This window comes from Balaenoptera physalus (assembly GCF_965194825.1).
Source record: "Balaenoptera physalus genome assembly, chromosome: 10".
Taxonomy (NCBI): Eukaryota; Metazoa; Chordata; class Mammalia; order Artiodactyla; family Balaenopteridae; genus Balaenoptera; species Balaenoptera physalus.
In genome coordinates this window covers 28,665,926-28,693,230 of record NC_138889.1, presented here as the reverse complement: position 1 = coordinate 28,693,230, position 27,305 = coordinate 28,665,926, and the positions used below count along the sequence as shown (strand labels likewise).

The 27,305-nt window shown below is 35.8% G+C and overlaps 2 protein-coding genes and 1 pseudogene across 3 annotated transcripts in view; 2 read left to right on the top strand and 1 right to left on the bottom strand.

The window, feature by feature from the left end:
• The window catches only part of GUCY1A2 (guanylate cyclase 1 soluble subunit alpha 2), a 413,705-nt gene that overhangs the window by 371,812 nt on the left and 14,588 nt on the right, over positions 1-27,305 (top strand). The window lies entirely within an intron of this gene.
• The window catches only part of LOC309636679 (centrosomal protein of 78 kDa-like), a 528,677-nt gene continuing 502,337 nt past the window's right edge, over positions 966-27,305 (bottom strand). Inside the window, exon 2 of the transcript XR_014250144.1 lies at positions 966-1,608. The gene's annotated coding sequence lies outside the window, so the exon portion shown is untranslated. The remainder of the gene's footprint in view (positions 1,609-27,305) is intronic.
• On the top strand, positions 12,045-14,387 carry LOC309636407 (HIG1 domain family member 1A, mitochondrial pseudogene; annotated as a pseudogene). The gene is made up of 2 exons: positions 12,045-12,105; positions 12,707-14,387. The product of its transcript is annotated as an HIG1 domain family member 1A, mitochondrial pseudogene (transcript).

Here is a 27,305-nt window from a genome sequence, read left to right as displayed (position 1 = left end):
GTATCATTTCCAAAAATTTTACACTAAATCCTGGAAAAGAAAAAAGACATTAGTGGAAAAGTAGTGAAATCTAAATAAAGTCTTTAGTTTAGTTAATAACATACTATTATTAATCTCTTAGTTATGACAAATGTACCAGGGTTATGTAGAATGTTAACATTAGGGGAAACTGAGTAAAGAGTATAGAGGAACTCGTACTATCTTTGCAACATTTCTGTAAATGAGAATGTAAGAACTACAAACAAAATTTCTATTAAATTAAGTTTTGTGTCTAAAAAAAAATTAAATTATTCTAAAATAAAATATTTATTTAAAAAAAGTATCATAGTTTTAACATCTAGTGAGGCTGAGAATTTATTTTCAACTTAGAAAATAGTGGATCTTATATGTTATTAGAGACCCATTGTATGTTTTTGAGCCTGTAAACCACATGATCAAAGGAAAATTTATTTGGAGGTAATGTTCCACATGGAGGGAATAAGGAAAACTAGAAGAAATATGAGTATTGAAAGGCAACATTATTGTTCTAAACTTGAGCTAGGACTGAGGTTGTGAGAATGGAAGGAAAGCAATATGAAAGTATAAAGGTATAAATATCTTTAAAGAAATAATTAACAGGGCTGACTAGGCAAAATCACATAGCCATTATATGTACTGTGTGGTCAACACTGGGCCTTGGAAGTGGAAAGTCATGTTTACTGACTTTTAAAAATAATAATGCCTTATGAACTTATCTTTTTATTTCAAAATTCAAGATTTAGCATATAATCAAACTTTTTCTAAATAAATCAATTTCTCTTTATCCCTTTTTCTCATTTATAAGCATTTTTCTTTAAAGGAACTGGAAAATTTTATATTTTATTACATTGGATTGTTATATTAAGTAAATAGGTATGTTTCAATTCCACTCAAAGCAAAGAAGTCTACCTCCAAAAAATGATCATGATTTGTACTATGAGAACACATTTTAAAAGATAATAAAATAGGGCTTCCCTGATGGCGCAGTGGTTAAGAATCTGCCTGCCAATGCAGGGAACATGGGTTCGAGCCCTGCTCTGGGAAGATCCCACATGCCACGGAGCAACTAGGCCCGTGAGCCACAACTACTGAGCCTGCACGTCTGGAGCCTGTGCTCCGCAACAAGAGAGGCCGTGATAGTGAGAGGCCCGTGCACCACGATGAAGAGTGGCCCCCACTTGCCGCAACTAGAGAAAGCCCTCGCACAGAAATGAAGACCCAACACAGCCAAAAATAAATAAATTAATTAATTAATTAAAAAGAAAAGAAAAGGTAATAAAAGAGAATATGTTGGGAAAGTCATTTTTTTTTAAAGATTTATTTTATTGATTGTTTTGATTGATTGATTGCTATGTTGGGTCTTTCGTTTCTGTGCTAGGGCTTTCCCTAGCTGCGGCAAGTGGGGGCCACTCTTCATCGCGGTGCACGGGCCTCTCATTATCGCGGCCTCTCTTGTTGCGGAGCACAGGCTCCAGACGCGCAGGCTCAGCAGTTGTGGTTCACGGGCCCAGTTGCTCCACGGCATGTGGGATCCTCCCAGATCAGGGCTCGAACCCGTGTCCCCTGCATTAGCAGGCAGATTCTCAACCACTGCGCCACCAGGGAAGCCCGGGAAAGTCATTTTTAAACTAGAAAATTGCAATTGGTCTTAATTGGGACTTAGTCTTTTAGCAGTTAGTTCCTTTCACTGTTCTTTTGTGTGTAACACTTTGTGCACTCTGAGAAATCTCTGATCTAAATGCTATGCTCAAGAATTACTTTCATGGCTCTGATTAAACTGCAAAAATTCTCATACTTTAGTCACCCATTATTAAATCAAAATTGCTCTGTGATCAGTTTTTTTGATGTTGGCCAACACAACAGTGTTTTCTCTGGAGATCTTACTTGAGACGTTTTCAGAATTGCAAGTCTAAAACTAACATGTTTGAACATGTTGTTTCACATGACCCTCTATAATTGGAGTAGTATATAAATTGTCAACCACCATTAGATGTTTGAGTCAGAAATAATCTTTGGAATAAATTAGATCAAAATCTTTCCTTTTCCACAAGGAAATTGCGAACCAGAGAATTATTTTTTTTCTGGAATTTTATTTTATTTTATTTTTTCACATCTTTATTGGAGTATAATTGCTTTACAGTGTTGTGTTAGTTTCTGCTGTACAACAAAGTACAAGCTATATATATACATATAACCCCATATCCCCTCCCTCTTGAGCCTCCCTCCCACCCTCCCTATCCCATCCCTCTAAGTCGTCACACAGCATCGAGTTGATCTTCTTGTGCTATGCAACAGCTTCCTATTAGCCATCCATTTTACATTTGGTAGTGTATATATGTCAGTGCTACTCTCTCACTTCATCCCAGCTTCCCCTTCCTCCTCTGTGTCCTCAAGTCCATTCTTTACATCTGGGTCTTTTTTCCTGCCCTGCAACTAGGTTCATCAGTACCACTTTTTCAGATTCCATATATATGCATTAGCATATGGTATTTGTTTTTCTCTTTCTGACTTACTTCAGTCTGTATGACAGATTCTAGGTCCATCCACCTCATTACAAATAACTCAATTTCATTCCTTTTTATGGCTGAATAATATTCCATTCTATATATATGTCACATCTTTATCCATTCATCTGTTGATGGGCATTAGGTTGCTTCCATGTCCTGGCTACTGTAAATAGTGCTAAAATGAACATTGTGGTACATGTCTCTTTTTGAATTATAGCTTTCTCAGGATACATGCCAAGAAGTGGGTTTGCTGGGTCATATGGTAGTTCTATTTTTAGTATTTTAAGGAACCGCCATACTGTTCTCCTTAGTGGTTGTATCAATTTACATTCCCACTAACAGTGCATGAGGGTTCCCTTTTCTTCACACCCTCTCCAGAATTTATTGTTTCTAGACTTTTTGATGATGGCCATTCTGACTGGTGTAGATGATACCTCATTTTGGTTTTGATTTTCATTTCTCTAATGATTAGTGACGTTGAGCATCTTTTCATGTATTTGTTGGCTATCTGTATGTCTTCTTTGGAGAAATGTCTATTTAGGTCTTCTGCCCATTTTTGGATTGGATTTTTTTTTTTTAATATTGAGCTGCATGAGCTGCTTGTATATTTGGAGATTAATCCTTTGTTGCTTCACTGGCAAATATTTTCTCCCATTCTGAGAGTTGTCTTTTTGTCTTGTTTATGGTTTCCTTTGCTGTGCAAAAGCTTTTAAGTTTCATTAGGTCCCATTTGTTTATTTTTGTTTTTATTTCAATTTCTCTAGGAGGTAGGTCAAAAAGGATCTCGCTGTGATTTATGTCATAGAGTGTTCTGCCTATGTTTTCCTCTAAGAGTTTTATAGTGTCTGGTCTTACATTTAGGTCTTTAATATATTTTGAGTTTATTTTTGTGTATGGTGTTAGGGAGTGTTCTAATTTCATTCTTTTACATGTAGCTGTCCAGTTTTCCCAGCACCACTTATTGAAGAGGCTGTCTTTTCTCCACTGTATATTCTTGCCTCTTTTATCAAAGATAAGGTGACCATATGTGCATGGGTTTATCTTGGGGATTTCCATCCTGTTCTATTGATCTATATTTCTTTTTTTGTGCCAGTACCATACTGTCTTGATTACTGTAGCTTAGTAGTATAGTTTGAAGTCAGGGAGCCTGCTTCCTCCAGCTCCATTTTTCTTTCTTAAGATTGCTTTTGCTATTCAGGGTCTTTTGTGTTTCCATACAAATTGTAAAAGTTCTTGTTCTAGTTCTGTGAAAAATGCCATTGGTAATTTGAGTGGGATTGTGTTGAACCTGTAGATTGCTTTGGGTAGTATAGTCATTTTCACAATATTGATTCTTCCAGTCCAGGAGTATGGTATATCTCTCCATCTGTTTATGTCATCTTTGATTTCTTTCATCAGTGTTTTATAGTTTTCTGAGTACAGGTCTTTTGCCTCCATAGGTCGGTTTATTCCTAGGTAGTTTACTCTTTTTCTTGCAGTGGTAAATGGGATTGTTTCCTTAATTTCTATTTCTGATCTTTCATTGTTAGAGTATAGGAATGCAAGAGATTTCTTTTTGTATCCCACATTAATTAATTTTGTATCCCACAACATCACCAAATTCATTGATTAGTTCTAGTAGTTTTCTGATAGCATCTTTAAGATTTCTATGTATAGTATCATGTCATTGTCAAACAGTGACAGTTTTCCTTCTTCTTTTCCAATTTGGAGCCCTTTTATTTCTTTTTCTTCTCTCAGTTCTGTGGCTAGGACTTCCAATACAATGTTCAATAATAGTGGGGAGAGTGGACATCCTTCTGTTGTTCCTGATCTTACAGGAGATGCTTTCAGATTTTCACCATGGATAATCATGTTTGCTGTGGATTTGTCAAATATGACTCGTGTTTAGGTAGGTTCCCTCTATGCCCACTTTCTGGAGAGTTTTTATCATAAATCAGTGTTGAATTTTGTCAGAAGCTTTTTCTGCATTTATCAAGATGATCATATGATTTTTATTCTTTAATTTGTTAATATGGTGTATCACATGGATTGTTTTGCATATATTGAAGAATCCTTGCATTTCTGGGATAAATTCCACTTGAACATGGTGTATGATCTTTTTAAATGCGCTGTTGGATTCTGCGTGCTAGTATTTTGTTGAGGATTTTTGTGTGTATGTTCATCAGTGATATTGGTCTATAATTTTCTTTTTTTGTGACATCTGTGTCTGGTTTTGGTATCAGGGTAATGGTGGCTTCATAGAACGAGTTTGGGAGTGTTCCTCCCTGTGCAATTTCTTGGAAGAGTTTGAGAAGGATAGGTGTTAACTCTTCTCTAAATGTTTGATAGAATTCACCTGTGAAGCCCTTTGGTCCTGGACTTTTGTTTGTTGGAAGATGTTTAATTACAGTTTCAATTTCATTACCTGTGATTGGTCTGTTTATATTTTCTAATTCTTCCTGGTTCAATCTTGGAAAGTTGTACCTTTCCAAGAATTTGTCCATTTCTTCCAGGTTGTCCATTTTATTGGCATATAATTGCGTGTAGTAGTCTCTTAATGATCTTTTGTATTTCTACAGTGTCTGTTGTAACTTCTCCTTTTTCATTTCTAAATTTATTGATTTGAGTCCGCTCCCTTTTTTTCTTGATGAGTCTGGCTAAAGGCTTATCAATTTTGTTTATCCTCTTAAAAAACCAGCTTTTAGTTTCATTGATCTTTGCTATTGATTTGTTTGTTTCTATTTCATTTATTTCTGCTCTGATCTTTATGATTTCCTTCCATCAACTAAATTTGGGTTTTCTTTATTCTTCTTTTTCTATTTGCTTTAGGCGTAAGGTTAGATTGTTTATTTCAGATTTTTCTTGTTTCTTGAGATGAGCTTGAATTGCTATAAATTTCCCTCTTAGAACTGCTTTTGCTGTATCCCATAGGTTTTTTTTTTTCAGAGATTGTTTTATTCCTTGAAACAGTTCAAATAAACATTCCTATTGAGGAGACACTGATTTTCACCTCCAGAAATGAATTGAAATTCAGAGATGTTTGATTGGATTTTAAAAATAAATTTCTATATACCATGCATTATAAGCACAAATTCTTTTAAATTTTCAATATGATAATGTGTATTAACTTGGCATTATCCTGCCTCAAGTGCCACAGTTTCTGATTTGAAATTCTAAACTTCTAAGAACTTATTTGCTATCTGCATCTAATCTTACCTGAAGTGATGAGATTCTTTGTTTTTTGTGTTGGATTTTTCTTCGTTTGTTTTTATTTTTTACATCTTTTGAGAGTATAATTGCTTTACAATGCTGAGTTAGTTTCTGCTTTATAACAAATTGAATCAGTTATACATATACATAAGTCCCCATATCTCTTCCCTCTTGCATCTCCCTCCCTCTCGCCCTCACTATCCTGCCCCTCCAGGTGGTCACAAAGCACCGAGCTGATCTCCCTGTGCTATGTGGCTGTTTCCCACTAGCTATCTATTCTACGTTTGGAAGTGTATATATGTACATGCCAATCTCTGACTTTGTCCCAGCTTACACTGCCCCCTCTGCGTATCCTCAAGTCCATTCTCTAGTAGGTCTGCGTATTTCTTCCCGTTTTGTCCCTAGGTTCTTCATGATCTTTTTTTTTTGTTTAGATTCTATATATATATATATGTTAGCATATAGTATTTATTTACTTTTCTGTTTCTGACTTACTTCACTCTGTGTAACAGACTCTAGGTCCATCCACCTCACTACAAATAACTCAATTTCAATTCTTTTTATGGCTGAGTAATATTCCACTGTATATATGTGCCACATCTTCTTTACCATTCATCTGTTGATGGACACTTAGGTTGTTTCCGTGTCCTGACTATTGTAAATAGAACTGCAATGAATATTTTGGTACATGACTCTTTATGAATTATGGCTTTCTCAGCATACATGCCCAGTAGTGGCATTGCTGGGTCGTATAGTAGTTCTATTTTCTGTTTTTAAAGGAACCTCCATAGTGTTCTCCATAGTGGTTGTATCAATTTACATTCCCACCAACAGTGCAAGAGGGTTCTCTTTTCTCCACACCCTCTCCAGCATTTATTGTTTGTAGATTTTTTGATGATGGCCATTCTGACTGGTGTGAAGTGATACCTCATTGTAGTTTTGATTTGCATTTCTCTAAAAATTAGCTCTCTTGAGCATCTTTTCATGTGCTTTTTGGCCATCTGTATGTCTTCTTTGGAGAAATGTCTATTTAGATCTTTTGCCCATTTTTGGATTGGGTTGTTTGTTTACTTGATATTGAGCTGCATGGGCTGCTTGTAAATTTTGGAGATTAATCCTTTGTCAGTTGCTTCATTTGCAAATATTTTCTCCCATTCTGAGGGTTGTCTTTTGGTCTTATGGTTTCCTTTGCTGTGCAAAAGCATTTAAGCTTCATTAGGTCCCATTTGTTTATTTTTGTTTTTATTTCAGTTTCTCTAGGAGGTGGCTCAAAAAGGATCTTGCTGAGATTTATGTCATAGAGTGTTCTGCCTATGTTTTCTTCTAAGAGTTTTATAGTGTCTGGACTTACATTTAGGTATTTAATACATTTGGAGTTTATTTTTGTGTATAGTGTTAGGGAGTGTTCTAAATTCATTCTTTTTCATGTAGCTGTCTAGTTTTTCCAGCACCACTTATTGAAGAGGCTGTCTATTCTCCACTGTATGTTCTTGCCTCTTTTATCAAAGATAAGGTAATCATATTTGCGTGGGTTTATCTCTGGGCATTCTATCCTGTTCCATTGATCTATATATCTGTTTTTGTGCCAGTACCATAATGTCTTGTTTACTGTAGCTTTGTAGTATAGTCTAAAGTCAGGGAGCCTGATTCCTCCAGCTCCATTTTTCTTTCTCAAGATTGCTTTGGCTATTCGGGGTCTTTTGTGTTTCCATACAAATTGTGAAATTTTTTCTTCTAGTTCTGTGAAAAATGCCAGTGGTAGTTTGATAGGGATTGCATTGAATCTGTAGATTGCTTTGGGTAGTAGAGTCATTTTCACAATGTTGATTCTTCCAATCCAGGAACATGGTATATCTCTCCCTCTACTTGTATCATCTTTATTTTCTTTCATCACGTCTTTTAATGTTCTGTATACAGGTCTTTTGTCTCCTTAGGTAGGTCTTTCCTAGATATTTTTTTCTTTTTGTTCCAGTGGTAAATGGGAGTGTTTTCTTAATTTCACTTTCAGATTTTTCATCTTTAGTGTATAGGAATGCAAGAGATCTCTGTGTATTAATTTTGTATCCTGTTACTTTACCAAATTCATTGATTAGCTCTAGTAGTTTTCTGGTGGCATCTTTAGGAATCTCTGTATAGTATCATGTCATCTGCAAACAGTGACAGCTTTACTTCATCTTTTCAGATTTGGATTCCTTTTATTTCTTTTTCTTCTCTGATTGCTGTGGCTAAAACTTCCAAAACTATGTTGAATAATAGTGGGAAGAGTGGACAACCTTGTCTTGTTCTTGATCTTAGTGGAAATGGTTTGATTTTTTCACCATTGAGGATGATGTTGGCTGTGGGTTTGTCATATATGGCCTTTATTATGTTGAAGAAAGTTCCCTCTATGCCTACTTTCTACAGGGTTTTTATCATAAATGGGTGTTGAATTCTGTTGAAAGCTTTCTCTGCATCTATTGAGATGATCATATGGTTTTTCTCCTTCAATTTGTTAATGTGTTGTATCATATTGATTGATTTGCATGTATTGAAGAATCCTTGCATTCCTGGGAAAAACCCCACTTGATTATGGTGTATGATCCTTTTAATGTGCTGTTGGATTCTGTTTGCTAGTATTTTGTTGAGGATTTTTGCATCTATGTTCATCAGTGATATTGGCCTGTAGTTTTGTTTGTTTGTCACATCTTTGTCTGGTTTTGGTATCAGGGTGATGGTGGCCTCGTAGAATGAGCCTGGGAGTTTTCCTCCCTCTGCTATATTTTAGAAGAGTTTGAGAAGGATCGGTGTTAGCTCTTCTATAAATGTTTGATAGAAGTTGACTGTGAAGCCATCTGGTCCTTGATTTTGTTTGTTGGAAGATTTTAATCACAGTTTCAATTTCAGTGCTTGTGATTGGTCTGTTCATATTTTCAATTTCTTCCTTTTTCAGGCTCGGCAGGTTGTGCATTTCTAAGAATCTGTCCATTTCTTCCAGGTTGTCCATTTAATTGGCATATAGTTGCTTGTAGTAATCTCCCATGATCCTTTGTATTTCTGCAGTGTCAGTTTTTACTTCTCCTTTTTCATTTCTAATTCTATTGATTTGAGTCTTCTCCCTTTTTTTCTTAATGAGTCTGGCTAATGGTTTATCAATTTTGTTTATCTTCTCAAAGAACCAGCTTTTAGTTTTATTGATCTTTGCTATCATTTCCTTCATTTCCCTTTCATTTATTTCTGATCTCATCTTTATGATTTCTTTCCTTCTGTTAACTTTTCGGTTTTTTTTTCTTCTTTCTATAATAGCTTAAGGTGTAAATTTAGGTTGTTTATCTGAGATGTTTCTTGTTTCTTAAGGTAGGAATGTATTGCTATAAACGTCTCTCTTAGAACTGCTTTTGCTGCATCTCATAGGTTTTGGGTCGTCGTGTTTTCACGGTCATTTTTTTCTAGGTATTTTTTGATTTCCTCTTTGATTTCTTCAGTGATCCCTTGGTTACTAAGTAGTGTATTGTTTAGCCTCCATGTGTTTGTATTTCTTACAGATTTTTTCCTGTAATTGATATCTAGTCTCATAGCATTGTGGTTGGAAAAGATACTTATATGATTTCAATTTTCTTAAATTTACCAAGGCTTGATTTATGATCCAAGATATGATCTATCCTGGAGAACGTTCCATGAGCACTTGAGAAGAATGTATATTCTGTTGTTTTTGGATGGAATGCCATATAAATATCAATTAGGCCCATCTTGTTTAAAGTATCATTTAAAGCTTGTGTTTCCTTATTTATTTTCATTTTGGATGAACTGTCCATTGGTGAAAGTAGGGTGTTAAAATCCCCTACTATGATTGTGTTACTCTGGATTTCCCCTTTTATGGCTCTTAGTATTTGCCTTACGTACTGAGGTGCTCCTATGTTGGGTGCATAAATATTTACAATTGTTACATCTTCTTCTTGGATTGATCCCCTGATCATTATGTAGTGTCCTCTTTTGTCTCTTGTAATAGTCTTTCTTTTAAAGCCTATGTTGTCTGGTAGGAGAATTGCTACTCCGGGTTTGTTTTGATTTCCATTTGCATGGAATATCTTTTTCCATCCCCTCACTTTCAGTCTGTATGTGTCCCTAGGTCTGAAGTGGGTCTCCTGTAGACAGCATATATACAGTCTTGTTTTTGTATCCATTCAACCAGTCTATCTTTTGGTTGGAGCATTTAATCCATTTACATTTAAGGTAATTATCAATATCTGTGTTCCTATTACCATTTTGTTAATTGTTTTGGGTTTGTTATTTTAGGTCTTTTCCTTCTCTTGTGTTTCCTGCCTAGAGAAGTTCCTTTAGCATTTGTTGTAAAACTGGTTTGGTGGTACTGAATTCTCTTAGCTTTTGCTTGTCTGTAAAGGTTTTAATTTCTCCATCAAATCTGAACGAGATCCTTGCTTGGTAGAGTAATCTTGGTTGTAGGTTTTTCCCTTTCATTAATTTAAATATGTCCTGCCACTGCCTTCTGGCTTGCAGCGTTTCTGCTGCAAGATCAGCTGTTAACCTTATGGTGATTCCCTTTTATGTTATTTGTTGTTTTCCCTTGCTGCTTTTAATATTTTTTCTTTTTATTGAATTTTTGATAATTTGATTTTTATGTGTCTTGTCATGTTTCTCCTTGGATTTATCCTGTATGGGACTCTCTGTGCTTCCAGGACTTGATTAACTATTTCCTTTCCCATATTAGGGAAGTTTTCAACTATAATCTCTTCAAATATTTTCTCAGTCCCGTTTTTTTCTCTTTTTCTTCTGGGACCCCTATAATTCGAATGTTGGTGTGTTTAATGTTGTCCCAGAGGTCTCTGAGACTGTCCTCAATTCTTTTCATTCTTTTTTCTTCATTCTGCTCTGCAGTAATTATTTCCACTATTTTATGTTCCAGGTCGCTTATCTGTTCTTCTGCCTCAGTTATTCTGCTATTGATCCCTTCTAGAGAATTTTTAATTTCCTTTATTGTGTTCATTCACTGTTTGTTTGCTGCTTAGTTCTTCTGGTCCTTGTTAAACGTTTCTTGTATTTTCTCCATTCTATTTCCAAGATTTTAGATCATCTTTACTATCATTATTCTGAATTCTTTTTCAGGTAGACTGCCTATTTCCTCTTCATTTGTTAGGTCTGGTGGGTTTTTGCCTTGCTCCTTCATCTGCTGTGTGTTTCTCTGTCTTCTCATTTTGCTTAACTTACTGTGTTTGAGGTCTCCTTTTCACAGCCTGCATGTTCTTAGTTCCCATTGTTTTTGGTGTCTGTCCCCAGTGGCTAAGGTTGGTTCAGTGGGTTGTGTAGGCTTCCTGGTGGAGGGGACTAGTGCCTGTGTTCTGGTGGATGAGGCTGGATCTTGTCTTTCTGGTGGGCAGGTCCAAGTCTGGTGGTGTGTTTTGGGGTTTCTGTGCCCTTATTATGATTTTAGGTGGCCTCTCTGCTAATGGACGGGGTTGTGTTTCTGTCTTGCTAGTTGTGTGGCATAGGGTTTCCAGCACTGTATCTTGCTGGTCATTGAGCGGAGCTGGGTCTTGGCGTTGAGATGGAAATCTCTGGGAGATTTTCACTGTTTGATATTACGTGGAACTGGGAGGTCTCTTGTGGACCAGTGTCCTGAACTTGGCTTTCCCACCTCAGAGGAACAGCCCTGACGTCTGGCTGGAGCACCAAGAGCCTGTAATCCACACAGCTCAGAATAAAAGGAGAAAAAAATAAAGAAAGAAAGAAGATAAAAGAAAAGAAAAGAAAGTAAAATAAAATAAAATAAATTTATTAAAATAAAAAATAATTATTTAAAAAAATTAAAATTAAAAAGAAAGAAAGATAGAAGAGAGCAGCCAAACCAAAATAACAAATCCACCAATGATAACAAGTGCTAAAAACTATACTAAAAATAAAAATTTAAAAAAAAGAGGACAGATAGAACCCTAGGATAAATGGTAAAAGCAAAGCTATACAGACAAAATCACACACAGAAGTATACACATACACACTTACAAAAAGAGAAAAAGGGGAAAAAATATATATATCATTGCTCCCAAAGTCCACCTACTCAATTTGGGATAATTTGCTGTCTATTCAGGTATTCCACAGATGCAGGGTACATCAAGTTGATTGTGTAGATTTAATTCACTGCTCCTCAGCCTGCTGGGAGAAATTTCCCTTTCTCTTCTTTGTTCGCACAGCTCCTGGAGTTCAGCTTTGGATTTGGCCCTGCCTCTGCTTGTAGGTCGCCTGAGGGCGTCTCTTCTTTGCTCAGACAGGATGGGGTTAAAGGAGCAGCTGATTTGGGGGCTCTGGCTCATTCAGGCCGGGGGGAAGGAGGGATACAGAATGCAGGAAGAGCCTGTGGTGGCAAAGGCCAGTGTGACATTGAACCAGCATGAGGCACACCGTGTGTTCTCCCGGGGAAGTTGTCCCTGGATCACGGGACCCTGCAGTGGCAGGCTGCACAGGCTCCCAGGAGGGGCGGTGTGGATAGTTACCTGTGCTTGCACACAGGCTTCTTGGTGGCTGCAGCTGCCGCCTTAGTGTCTCATGCCCATCTCTGGGGTCCATGCTGATAGCCGTGGCTCACGCCCATCTCTGGAGCTCCTTTAAGTGTCGCTCTTAATCCCCTCTCCTCGTTTACCAGGAAACAAAGAGGCAAAAAAAGTCTCTTTCCTCTTTGGCAGCTCCAGACTTTTTCTTGGACTCCCTCCCGGCTGGCTGTGGTGCACTAGCCCCTTCAGGCTGTGTTCACACAGCCAACCCCAGTCCTCTCCCTGCATCCCATAGGCTTAGGATCATCGTGTTTTCATTGTATTTTGTTTCTATGTATTTGTTTATTTCTTCTTTGATGTCTTCAGTGATCTCTTGGTTATTTAGCAGCACACTGTTCAGCCTCCATGTATTTGTGGTTTTTACAGTTTTTTCCTGTAATTGATTGCTAATCTCATAGCATTGTGGTTGGAAAAGATGATTGATAAGATTTCAATTTTCTTAAATTTTCCAAGGCTTGATTTGTGATCCAAAATGTGATCTCTTCTGGAGAACAGAACCAGAGAATTTAAGTGACTTAAAGAAGTCCTGTAGTTCTCAAAAGAGTCTTCAATCACTGTCTACCTACACAGATGTTTCTCTTTCTTCATTTGATGAAGATCATGGATGTAAATTTATTTGAATAGCCAGAGGGGCACCATTTGTCCCCATTGGAATGGCAGGTTTTGTAGCAATCATTGTGTATGAATTATATAAATTGAAGAGAAGGGAAAATACTAAAATGTCCATTCATCTGATTCACATGTGCCTGGCAACCCAAGGCTTTGTTGCAGGAGCAATGACTCCTGGTATGGACTATTCTATGTATCAGGAATTCTGGCCAAAAGCTAAACCTTAGAAGAGATGCTGTCTTGGTCTGGTTGATAGTGCTTGCTTTAGTCAGACATCTCATATTGAGGTTTTTTTTTTTTGTTTTTTTTTTTAAAGAGACTAAGAGAGAACTAAAGTATTTCATACAAAACGACAGTATGTAAACTAAATGTATGCACTAATGAGGTTATATATTTATGTTGAAAATAAATTGTTGAGTGGGTGAGACAATAACATGTTAATTTGAAACTGGTTTCTTTTTTTGCAGGTTTCATTTGCCTGGTCACGAAATTATTGGTGACTAGCTCATTAACTATGTCATTCAGAGGAGTCAAATTAGCACAAAAGAAACATGTCACTTTTACATGCACATGATAATGGTAAAATGTCCACCTTCTTAAGCTCTCCTCATGAAATTAGTTCTAAAGAAGAGAACAAGCCAATCGTAAAATACTCCTAGCTGTTACAAAATATCACAGGCTTTTGATGTTACATAGGAATCCTATTTGCTTTATGGTCTTCAGTTTTTAGGACTGGTTGGCTCTTGAAGAACCCTTTCAGAACAATGCATAGAATATAATATTATAATATAAGCCTCCCCACACTGACAAGTTGTGTGCGTTTAAACCAAACATGAAAAGCTGATAACAGAGCTGCTTAGAAGTAGTATTTATTTCAGGATCATACTTGTAAATATGAGAATAACTTAATTATGGATCCTAGTTTTGCTCTTTTGTTATTGAAGAATTTTATTTGCTGCTGCTATTTTAGAATAATTTTTAAATGTCATCTTCAAGCAGAAATATGTATTTTAAGTGCTAATGAAAAGGTAAATGGAAAACACTTTTTAAAGTGTGTATAGTATGTTTATTTTCTAAGAATTTTAAATGTTAAACTAAATAAATTATCTATAATTGAAGTGATTAATGATTTTTGAGCAAGCTGATTTGGTCAGACATTTTATACAAACTTTGGTATACTACAGAATATGTTATTGCATTTGTGAAGTTCTCTCATCTAACCTGAATTTATATTCTGTGGTGATAACATGGGGAATGTAATGTTACTAAAATGTGAACACTTTAAAAGAAAAAAATGGAAGAATGAGGAGGAGAAGGGTTAAACTCTTGAAGAAAAGAAAAAAGTTCACTTTTTATTTTCTAGCTCCTAAATATTTTCTTCAGGCTGATTTGCCTTCTTTGGGACTGAAGTCATTACAACTTTCTATGTTCTCCTTACAATGATGTAGGCTGATTCTACTTATGATTGGTTCAGGAATACATCAAATAGAGAACACAGAATTCTTTAAAATTGTTTCACATCTAATTTTTTTTTTTCTTTTTTTTTTTTTTTTTTTTTTTCACTGTGCAACCCGCTTCAGTGCCTGCAGCCTACGGGCAGAGGCCAGGCAATGGTTCAGGGCCAGTTTGCTCTGGCATGGGACACTATGAGAGGCCCAGCACATCTAATATTTTAATAATGAAGTCAATGAAGTATTGTTCATTTTAAAAATGTGCATATTTTTTTTCCTTCCACTCCACACTTTGTCTTTTATACAGAAAAACTAGTGTGATATTGCACTTATTTTTTAAAAATAATTTTGATCAAAGGAATAAAAAATGTGAAGAAATTATTTAATTAATAAGAACTGATTACAGTTATCTTTTCTAATCTCTCATTTGCCACCTCTTTTTGAAATTTTGCCTGTAGACATGTAACTCTTCTTAGTGTTTTTAATTTTAACTCTCTTTGGTTTTTAGTCTGTTAAATGGAGGTTTTAGGCTATTAAAGCTGAAAATTGACAATGTCCACAGAAACCAATGTAGCAGAATTACCTTTAGCTATTCAGTATCCTAAAATTAAGAATTTTTTTTATGTTTTTTTTTTAACATCTTTATTGAAGTATAATTGCCTTACAATGGTGTGTTAGCTTCTGCTTTATAACAAAGTGAATCAGTTATACATATACTATATGTTCCCATATCTCTTCCCTCTTGCATCTCCCTCCCTCCCACCCTCCCCATCCCACCCCTCTAGGTGGTCACAAAGCACCGAGCTGATCTCCCTGTGCTATGCGGCTGCTTCCCACTAGCTATCTATTTTACATTTGGTAGTGTATATATGTCCATGATACTCTCTCACCCTGTCACATCTCACCCCACCCCCTCCCCATATCCTCAAGCCCATTCTCTAGTAGGTCTGTGTCTTTATTCCTGTCTAGCCACTAGGTTCTTCATGGCCTTTTTTTTTTTCCCTTAGATTCCGTATATATGTGTTAGCATACTGTATTTGTTTTTCTCTTTCTGACTTACTTCACTCTGTATGACAGACTCTAACTCCGTCCACCTCATTACAAATACCTCCATTACATTTCTTTTTATGGCTGAGTAATATTCCATTGTATATATGTGCCACATCCTCTTTATCCATTCATCTGTCGATGGACATTTAGGTTGCTTCCATGTCCTGGCTATTGTAAATAGAGCTGCAATGAACATTTTGGTACATGACTCTTTTTGAACTATGATTTTCTCAGGGTATATGCCCAGTAGTGGGATTGCTGGGTCGTATGGTAGTTCTATAAAATTAAGAATTTAAGAAGCGTTTGTTTTGCCATCCAAATAAGAAACACATACCAGAATGTGCACTCCCTAGCAAGCACCAGGCACACAGACTGTGGAATTTATAGTAAGCATACTTTGCTATCAATACTTAACACAAGGTGGTTGCAAAAAGAAATGAGCCAGGGTGTCACAGAGAGCCTCTATGGCTCTCTGCCTTATACTTCTCAGGGACATATAGGGAAACTGTCCCTTTTTGAAAACTTGTCCATTAACTTGAATTTTAAAACCCACAAACATGATTCTATAAAATTGCTACAAAATCTGTAACTTAAAATGTTTGTAACCTTAAAATGCATACAGATTTGGTGAGCTCCTTCTGTTTATTTCATAGTAAGCCAGATTCTTATTTTCCTTATTTGGACAGGTGTGTTATTTCCAAAGAATGAATCATTGAATTTCAAGGGATTTTAGGCTGTCTGACTCAATAACTATAGTTTTATTGGGCCTATCTTCAAACTGTATCAGATTTTGGAGCAGTGAAGCATAAAGCAGAAATACAGAGCAGAACTTATTTTATTCCACTCAGATGGAAAGAAGAAGGTGAATAGGAAAAATTGAGAACTACAGAACACTTAGAAAACCACAAAGAATTTTTATCTTTTTTTCATTTTCTTTTCTCAGAACTGTTATCCTTCTCCATCACTCAAAGACATAGTGTCTAATGCCATCATAACAGAGTCCAAATGCATTCCTTAGCAAAAAGATATTCAGGTAATTAGCAACAGTAGAAAATTCTAATTTAACGTTGCAGATTGAACACCTGGGTTTTCATTAATCTTTTCTGAAATAGTAGGAAAATGATAATAAAAATATAAAACAAGTATAATCCTCTCTCAACATATACATACAAAGAAGGGAAAAGGAGTTAAAAATGGAAGAGAGCAAGATGAAAAGTGTATACTTTAGTGGTATTTGGCTTAGTACAGAGGGGAACAATGACGTCTCAAGTCTTACAGAGGAAGGTACAGATAAGAAACAAGCTTATATACTCTAACTCTAAATATCAGCCTATTCAGAAAAAGAGAGAAACTAATTAGAGGATTAATTTACAAAAAGTCCAACACATAACTGAGAGAAATTTCAGAAAAAGTACAAGAAGTAGAAACAACCCCAGGTATTTTAAGACGGAAAAGATTTAATACAGTGAATGATATGCTTACAGAACCATGAAAGGGGGAAAAAGAGCAGATTCTAAACTGGGTATCTTGAAATGATGCCAGCAAATATAAAACTGGCTAGTTAAGCCTCTGATGTCACTACTGGAGTTATAATGTTCTAGGTCTGGCGCCATGGCCACAGCCATACTAAGCTTTGAATCTCAGGAAGCTGAAAAGTGGTTGCCTAAATGTTCATTCCAGCGATTAGGAGGTTGGGTGAAAAAGTCACCACTACTGGGCCATTTTCCTGATACTCAGGAAACTAGAAACTGGAGCCTTCTTCTGCAAAATTCTAATCTGATAGCCAGGGTTAATAGTCAGTTGCCAAAAGAAAATGGAATCAACTTAACTTCTGACATTCAAATCTTGAACGAGTGACTCTAATTGTAGGAACCTAATAATCACTCAGAAACTTAGTTGTGAGGAATTTGAAAAATGTAGTTTCTAGCTGGGTAGCCATGTGCTCATCTAAAACTCTATTATTTAGTAAGAATAAATTTGGAAGGGACAAATAACTCTAGAAGTATACAATAGTTTATTTTCCTTGAGATATTGAATGAAAACGGCTCTAAATTTGATCAGGTGAAACAGGGGGACTAAGTAACAGTCTATATACTGAACAGTGAGATTCCCAGCTCATTTCCTCCATTTAACTTCCAGAATGCTGGAAGCCAGGTTTAATGCCACAGGCATGATTGGAACATTGTTACTTGGACAAATTAGCCCAAGGGAAGAATGCTAAATGTATTGATATTTGGGAGCCCTAATGAAATGCCCAAAAGAAACCCACAATTTTATAAAATCTTGCCACACATAAAGCTTCCAATCAGATTGTACTGTATCACAGTTAAGTAAAAGGGACTTCCAATGATATTAGTCATTTTTGAATGCCTTTAATATGAAAGAGAAAGACCAAAATAAGCATGCAAACAACAACAACCAAAAAAAAAAAAAATCCCAACAACAAGTAGTCAATAAGCATTTGGAGGAAATGGAGGCAATATAGAGAACAGAAGAAAATCAAAAAGGATGATTAATATTGTCATAGATTTAAGATTGTAAGTAAGAACAAAACACTTAAAAAAATGAAACAATCATATAATAAATACGAGCTCTTGGAAATTAAAAATATGATATCTGAAGTTTTAAAATTGTTTTAAAATCCTTGTGAGGATTACAAGATAATATTAGAGGAAATCATGCAGAAAGTAGAATAGAAAAATGAGCAAGTAAATCACAGAGAAAAGAAAACAAACTGGAGGATCAATTTACCAAGTCCAATATATAACTAAGCAGAAATCCAGAAAGAAAAATACAGAATAAATGTAAAAAATTATCAATGAAATACCAAAAAATTCTCAGAACTGAAAGATATAACTTTGTATATCAAAAGCTTCCACTAATGGTCATTTTAATGAATAAAAAATGCATTGAGACACCATTATCATTAACTTGTATAAAACCAGAGACAGAAGGATGATGATGATGATAAAAGAGAGAGAGAAAGAGAGAGAGACTGACAGAAAGTTTATACCCACCGGAATAGGAAATGGAATGACACCTGACTTTTTAGCAGCAAAATATTGAGGAGAAAATAATTTCCAATCAAGAATTTAATGATGCATCAAACTAATCAAGTTGAGAAGAGAATGAAATAAAGACATTTCAGATATTCAGTCTTCAAAAAGTCACTATCCTCATATGCTTTCTTGGCCTCAGCTCTGCAAAATGCCTCATATATTATTGTCTCTTGCCTTGGTCTTAATGAATTCTTCGGTGAGCAGTAGCATGGAAATGAATAGGCAAGTTTGTGATTACTTTGGTAGACAGCATTCTGAGTTGTTGCTCTCTTATAACTTTGCATATTACACAGGTCTTTTTAGTTGTTGAAACAAAGAAAAGATTTTCCAATCTTGCATGATGATTTCAAACATGCAGATGTTAGAGGACTGCACATCTAGTTGGTCACTATTAGAGACTGGAAATACATCTATTAATTTCAGCAAGGTTTGTTTTGTCTAGGGAGTTACCCCTGACATCAACTCAGCTAAAACAAACAAACAAATAAACAAAAAACACTTTATGAAAAGACATTTTCAGCAAAAATAAAAGTTCCTTCTTTCCATCTCAGTCCTCTCCTGCCCCATAACTATTACAATCAAAACTAGCAATGCATTTGTTCAGCACCTAGCTCTTAGAAGGCATTTAGGAACTAACTGTTGACCAGCTAACTGCTGAACTCATTGACCAGAAGACTGCGTGAAGGTAAAGCCTGGTTTAAGAATTGTATTACTGGTTATCTTTCCTAATTCTACAGTCTTGGAGTAGTATGAGAAATGCACATAGCAACCAGCCCTGAAGGCCTCCCTAATTAAAAATCAAATCAAAGTATAGATTTGGAGAAAATGGAATAGAGTAATAAAAGATCAAATTCTAACCTAAGCCATTAGTTTAGAATAATAAGCCATTAGTTTAGAATAATATATAACCATCAACCTGTATATATGACAATTATACATATGTCATATATATGTATATATAACAACCTGTATATATGACAATGAAGTATGATCTGAAGAAGACAATAAATCCTAGAATAGGATGCCTGAAATGTCATGGTTACAACTTGATTACTTTTTCAAAACTCTGGATCTTGTGTTAAAATGAAAATTACATTTAGGTCATTTGTACCTCAGTGTGATTTAGTTTCAGGTCCTTTTCCAAGACAGAATACAGGAGAGCACAATGCTTAGTGAAAACAAGGGGGAATGGGCATTCAGACAAGAGCTGAAGGAATCAGAGAACAGCTTCATTGCACAGCAGTGAGGGAGCAGCTTCATGGACCTCCATGGAGGTCCGTGGCATGCTTGAGGGCCATCCGATGATCTGTAGAAGCAGTTAATTTTCATCTTGAAAATCAATTTGTAGAAAAAACTCTGTTGAGAAGAGGAAAGGTGACAGGCAGGTAAACTAGGATTTGTGTGGCTTCTGAACACTTGTTAAACATGTTGAAATTCCCAAGTTGTATATCAACCACTTAGGGATTAGAGCTGGAGATTAATTTAGATTTATGTAGAATTTAAGCTTCCATATCAGTCCTGAGTTGCTGAAGAAATGGACTGCTAGGCAAAGCTTTAGAGCCAGCCCAGGGACTTGGACTTAATAAAGCATATCAGAAGGGTCAGAAGTTCTGAGGTGATCAGTGTATAAATTCTTAATCCCTGTATACACATTTGATCATTTATTTATCACCATGACTCATCATGACCAGGTGTGCTGTGTGAAATGTTTCCCCCGACCTCCTGCACAGACCCGCCAGTAATTCATTCAGATTTTCCTATTGGAAATCATCTGAATATTGCACTTCAGTATTTATATATACAAAACTTGCTAAATACTGGGTATCATAGGAGCTTGGATCAATTTATCCTTATGTGCTCTCATTTTTATAATTAAAATTTAAAACTGTATTTAGTTTATTAATACCAAAACATATACTTATAAAAGAATAAAACTCCATAAAAGTTGATGCATTTGTATTTTAGCACAGTATATATGAGATGAATTTAAAATGTCAAGAAATTAATTCATTATTAAAAGTTTCCTCCCAGACAAAGTCCAGTGAATTATTTAAGTTGTGGCATCCAAAGCCACTACTACACCCTCTTTCAGTCATTTACAAGGGCTTTCATAGAAGTTTTCCCAATTTTATTATTCATTGTCATAAAAATCTCAATTATAGCAAAATACAAAGACCTTGGTAAGGCAAACAAACTGTAAAGATAGCAAAATTAGGGGGCTTAACATGTAGGAATAGAGAAATGTAGTTTATCTAGAATCCTGTTTGTTGATAATGGGCCTTTAAGGAAACTTGTTGGAAAGATTGAGCTTATGGCTCTATTTTATAATTGGTGGAAGTGAACTTTATTGCTCTGGTTCTAGAATTTTGTACTAAGATCCACAGTAATCATTTCTCCCTTTACCCTACAGAATTTCCTCCTTTGGATTTTATCATATGTTGTACCATATGCTGGCTTGTATTCTTAATTTGTATATCATCAGTATTTCTTGCCCTTTAAATTTTATATTAACATATTCTATGCATGTCCACTTACTGTCTTCCATTCAGAGGACTATTTCATCATGTCACAAGCACTCAACAAGTGTCTATTGATTGATTGGCATCATTGATACCCACATGTTGCACATTGATGACTGTTCTGAGCTAAGAAAAATTATTCTGGAATTCAATGCTAAATTAAACTACTGTTTAGGGAATTTTACATTTTTTTCTTCTGAAGTAACTGATTGTATATTATATGTAAAGACAATCAACATCTATAAAAACAAAAAGAAAGCAAACAGGACTAAAATGACTTCCATTCTGATTGTCATTAAGGCTTATCTACATCTCAGTTTAGTTATTTTGTGATGTAAAGCTATCTTAAAGAGAAGTGACCAAGATGGTAGAGTAAGAAGACCCTGAGCTCACCTCCTTCTATGGGCACACCAAAATTACAACTATTTACAGAGCAAGTATTGATGAGAACAACATGAAGACTAGCAGAGAATATTTTATACAATTAAAGCTATGAAAAATGAACCACAATGATATGGATAGAAGGGACAGAGATGCACTGTAATCAAGACCCATACCCCTAGGTAGGTGACCCAGAAAAGGGAGGATATTTACAATTGCAGAGTTTCTCCCCAAGGAGCAAGGGATCCAAGCCCAACATTGGGCTCCCAAACTCCATATGGGCTTCTCAGTCCAGGGGTCCTACACTTGGAAGACAAACCCCCAGAATGTTTGGCTTTGAAGAGCAATGGGGCTTACTTTTGGGAGAGACAGAGGGCTGTAGAAATAGAGACACCATATTTAGGGGGTTCATGCAAAATCACATGCTCTGGGACCCAGGGCAAAAGCAGTAATTTGAAAGGACCCATTTGCTCTTCTTGGAGAGCTTCCAAGAGAAGTAGGAGACACCTGGGACTCTATCTACTACGAGGACACTGGTGGTTCTGACCAGTACCATTTTGGAATATTCCCTCTAGCTTTTAACCACTGGGACTCAGCCAGTCAGCACCAGTTCTGGGAAGCCAAAGGCCAAACAGCTATCTGTGTGGGGATAAAATCTCACTCATCATCAAGTCGGCTGCTCTGAGCTCCAGCTGCCCTGGGACATGGTTCCACCCAACAGTAGGATGACACCAGCCTCAGGTCACCCTGGGCCCTGGCCCACCCAACAACAGGCAGATGCAAGCCCTGGACCACTGCAGCCTTACAACCACCTGTTTCAACCTGACCCACCCACCAGCAGGTTGGCACCAGCACAAGACTCAAGATCTGCTGAACACTGTCCTGCCCATCAGTGGGTCAAAATTAGTTTCTGGACACTTTGGTGCCCTCAGCCAACTACCCTAGGATCTGGCCTCTCCCAGCAGCAGGTTGACACCAGCTATGGGGCCTTTAACCCTCCAGCCAGCCACCACAGGACATTGTCTCACCCACCAGTGGGCCAGCACTAGCCCCAGGAATACCCAGGGTTCTGTATCCAGCTGGTTCATAACCCAGCCCTGCCACCAGCAGACCAGTACTAGGAATGGAAGTTCCCAGTTGGTGCAGCCAGTCATGCCAGGACCCAGCCCTATCTACCAGTGGCCTACAGCTTTTACCCTAGTCAGAATCTGGCAACCAACTGGACCTGGGGCCAGGCATGTCTACCAGTACACCCACAGTGGTCAGTCCACCACAACAGAAGGGCCCATGTAGCCCACATAGAGAGCACCCCTAGAGCATATAGCTCTGGTAACCAAAGGGAAGTGTGCTGCTGGGCCCCATATGTCATCTCCTACATAAGACCACTTCTCCAAGATTGAGAAACATAACCAATCTACCAAATACGTAAAAATAAAAATGGAGAAATAGGCAAAACTAGGCAAAAGAGGAATATGTTCCAGAGGAAAGAGAAATATAAAAACCCAGAGGAACTAAATGAAGTTCAAGATAAGGAATCTACCTGAAAAAGAGTTCAAGGTAATGATCATAAAGATGTTCAAAGAACAGGAGAGAAAAATGTACGAAAAAAGTAAGAAGTTAGAAGTTTTCAACAAAGAGTTAGGAAATGTGAAGAAGAATGAAACAAACCTGAAGAATACAGTAACTGAAATAAAAATACACAAGTAGAAATCAAGAGTAGATTAGATGATACAGACAAATGAGTCAGTGGACTGGAAGACAGAGTAGTGGAAATCACTCATGATGAACAGAAAAAGAATTTTTTAAAAAGAAGAGAGCTTAAGAGACCTCAGTGACAACATCAAGCATATTATTAACATTATAGGGGTCCAAGTAGAAGAAGAGAGAGAGAAACAGGCAGAGAATACATATGAAGAACTAATAACTGAAAACTTCCTTAACCTAGGAAAGTCAACAGACATCCAGGTCCAAGAAACACAGAAAGTCACAAACAAGATCAACACAAAGAGGACCAGACCAAGACACACTGTAATTAAAATAGCAAAAATTAAAGATAAAGAACATTAAAGCAGCAAGGGAAAAGCAACGTGTTATGTACAAGGGAATTCCCATAAGACTATCAGCTGACTCTGCAGGCCAGAAGGGAGTGGCATGATATATTTAAAGTGATGAAAGGAAAAAGCCTGCAACCAAGAATACTCTACCTGGCAAGCTCTTTTCAGATTTGATGGAGAAATCAAAAGGTTTACAGACAATAAAAAGCTAAAAAAGTTCAACACCAAAAACCAGTTTTACAAGAAATGCTAAAGGACTTTCTCTAAGCAGAAGAGAAGAGGTCAAAACTAGAAACATGAAAATTACAAAGAGAAAAATCTCATTGGAAAAGGCAAATATACCATAAAGGTAGTAAATCAACTATGTATAAAACAAGAAGGTTAAAAGACAAAAGTAGTAAAACCAAACTGTATGCATAATAATAAGTAGTTAAGGGATACACAAAAAAAATTGATGTAAAATATGTTTGAAACAGTGAATGTGGGGGAGAAAAATTCAGGGTTGGTAAGATGTGTTTGAACTTAGAGATCAATAATGTAATAAAATCATGTATGTATATTTTGCTATATATAAACCTCATGGTAATCACAAACCAAAGATCTATATAGATACATAAACACAAAAAAGAGAAAGGAATCCAAACATTAAAGATAATCATCAAATCACAAGGGAAGAAAGCAAAGAAGAAAAATGGAACAAAAAAGAACTACAAAAACTACCCCAAACCAATTAATGTAATGGTAATAAGTACAAACCTATCAATAATTACTACACATGTAAATGGACTATGTGCTCCAAAGAAAAGACATACAGTGGCTGAATGGATACGTATATGTTGCCTTCAGGATACTCACTTCACATCTGAAGATACACACAGACCAAAAGTGAGGGGGTGGGAAAAGATATTCCATGCAAATTGAAATGAAAAAAAATAAGCCAGGGTAGCAATACTTATATCAGACAAAATGACTTTAAAACAGAGACTTTAACAGGAGACAAATTAATATATCACTTAATGATCAAGAAGAAGATCTAAAGATTGTAAATATATATACCCAATGTAAGAGCATTTAAATATACATAAAGCAAATATTAACACACATAAAGGGAGAAATTGACAGGAACACAATAATAGTAGGGGACTTCAACACCTCACTTACATCAATGGGCTGATTATCCAGACAGAAAATCAATACGGAAACACTGGCCTTAAATGACACATTATGCTTGATAGGCTTAATGGATGTATATTGAACATTTCATCCGAAAGCAGCATAATACATATTCTTTTCAAGTGCACATGGAACATTCTCCAGGATAGATCACACGGGCTAGGCCACAAAACAAGTCTCAGTAAATTTAAGGAAAATGAAATCAGATTAAGGATGTTTTTTGTTTTGGTATAAGAAGGGAAGTCAACTATAAGAATAAAAACTGCAAAGATCACAAACATGTGGAAGGTAAGCAATATGCTACTAAACAACTGATGGGTCACTCAAGATATCAATAAGAAAATCAAAAAATACCTTGAGACAAATGAAAATGGAAACATAACAGTTCAAAATCTATGGGATGGGGCAAAAAGCAGTTCTTAAAGAGAATTTTATAGCAATACAAGCCTACCACAGGGAACAAGAAATATCTCAAATAAATAATCTAATCTCACACCTGAAGGAACTAGAAAAAGAAGTACAAATAAAACCCAAAATTAGTAGAAGGAAGGAAATCATATAGATCAGAGCAGAAATAAAGGAAATAGAGAATTTTTAAAAAACCAATAGATCAGTGAAAATGAGATATGAACTTTTGATAAGATAAACAACATTGATAAACATTTAGCCAAACTAAAAAAGATAGCCCAAATCAATGAAATCTGAAATGTAAAAGAGTAAGTTACAACCAACACCACAGAATTACAAAGGTTCATAAGATATTACTGCAAACAATTATACATCAATTAAATGGACAACCTAGAAAAAATGGAAAAATTCCTTGAAATGTATAATTTTCCAAGACTGAACCAAGAAGAAATAGAAAATATGAACAGAACAATTACCAGGAATGAAGTTGAATCAGTAATTTTAAAACTCCCGTCAAATAAAAGTGCAGAATCAGATAGACTCAGAGTTAAATTCTACCAAATATTTAAAGAAGCATCAACACCTAATCTTCCCAAACTATTACCAAAAAGTTGAAGAGCAAGGAATACTTCTGAACTCATTCTATGAGGCCAGCATCAGCCTGTTACCAAAACCAAACAAAGACATCACAAAAAAGAGAAAATTATAGGCCAGTATCAATGATGAACATGGATGTAAAAACCCTCAACAAAACATTAGCAAACTGAAGTCAACAATACCTTAAAAGGATCATATACCATGATCAAGTGGGATATATCTCAGGGAATCAGGAATGGTTCAATATTTGCAAATCAAACTATGTGATAAACCACATTAACAAACTGAAGAATAAAAATTATATGATCTTTTCAGTAAATGCAGAAAAAGCTTCTGGCAAAATTCAACATAGATTTGTGATAAAAGTTCTGAACAAAGTAGGTATAGAGGGGACATAGCTCAACATAATAAAGGTCTTATATGACAAATCCAAGCCAACATCATATTCAATAATGAAAAGCTGAAAGCATTTCTTCCTGAACAAGACAAGTATGCCTACTCTCACCACTATTATACAGTACAGTATTTGAAGTCCTAGCCACAGAAATCAGACACACACAAAAAATTTTTTTTAAAGAATCCAAGCTGGAAAAAAAGAAGAAAAATTGTCACCTTTGCAAATGACATGATACTATACTTAGAAAATCCTAAAGATGCCACAAAAGAAAACTACTAGAACTTATCAATGAATTTGTTAATGTTGCAAGACACAAAATTAATATACAGAAATCAGTTGCATTTCTATACATTAAAAACAAACTGTCAGAAAGAGAAATTAATAAAACAAACCCATTTACAGTTGTATCAAAAAGAATAAAATAGTTAAGAATAAATCTAACTAAGGAGGAAAAAGACCCATACTCAGAAAACTATAAGACACTGAGAATAGAAATTGAAGATGACACAGGTGGAAAGATATATAATGCTTATGGGTTGGAAGAACTGATACTGTTAAATGACAATAGTACTCAGGCAGTCTGCAGATTCAATGTAATTTCTATCAAAATACCAATGGCATTTTTCACAGAACTAGAACAAATAATTCTAAAATTTGTATGGAAATACAAAAGACCCAGAATAGCCAAAATAACTTTGAGAAAAAAGAACAAAGCTGGAGGTATCATGCTCCCTGATTTTAAACCATACTACAAAGCTACAGTAATTCAAAACAGTATGGTACTGGCAGAAAACAGACACAAAGGTCAATGGAACAGAATAAAGAGCCCAGAATTAAGCCCACAGTCATATGGTCAATTAATCTACAAAAAGAAGAATGAAAATACAATGTGGAAAAGATAAATGGTGTTGGGTAAACTGGACAGAAGAATCAAATTGGACTAATTTTTCACACCATATAAAAAGTAAAATCAAAATGGATTAAAGACTTAAATATAAGACGTGAAATTGTAAAACTTTTAGAAGAAGACTTAGCTAATATGCTTTTTGTCATTGGTTTTAGCAATACTTTTTTGGACATGTCTCCTTAGACAAGGGAAACAAAAGCAAAAATAAACAAATGGGACTACATCAAACTAAAAAGTTTTGCACAACAAAGGAAACTATCAACAAAATTAAAAAGCTCTCTACTGAATGGGAGAAGATATTTGCAAACCACCTATCCAAAAAGGAGTTAATATCCAAAATATACAAAAACTCTTACAACGCAACATCAACAAAACAAAAACACAATTTAAAATCTGGGAGAGAACCTAGGTAGACATTTTTAAAGAAGACATACATATGGCCACCAG